Raw genomic sequence first — 347 nt, 5'->3', positions numbered from 1 at the left:
GAGAGGATAGGTTAAAGGAAGGATAAGTGGAAAAAAGAGGATAAAACCATTTCATTTTTGGTTTCAAGAGGATAAATGTAAGTGAAGATACTTGTCTTATATGTATCTTACACATAATAACGGCATATCTTTCTTGTTTACCCTTTAGGCAGTAAAGAACACATGGACGTCTAAACCAGTCTCCTGGAAATCCTCTTTTCCAGGCAGGATCAAGATTTATTTTTAGTCTCAATAAAAGAAATTGTGATTGTGGTTTCCTTAATTTATTCCCAGTGCTTCAGTTATCAAATGCGATCCAGAATCACAATAACAATCACCGATGTAAAGGTGTATGCATACTGATTTGT

The sequence above is a fragment of the Penaeus monodon genome, chromosome 23 (genome assembly GCF_015228065.2).
Source record: "Penaeus monodon isolate SGIC_2016 chromosome 23, NSTDA_Pmon_1, whole genome shotgun sequence".
Taxonomy (NCBI): Eukaryota; Metazoa; Arthropoda; class Malacostraca; order Decapoda; family Penaeidae; genus Penaeus; species Penaeus monodon.
Note: the sequence above shows the minus strand (reverse complement) of the source record.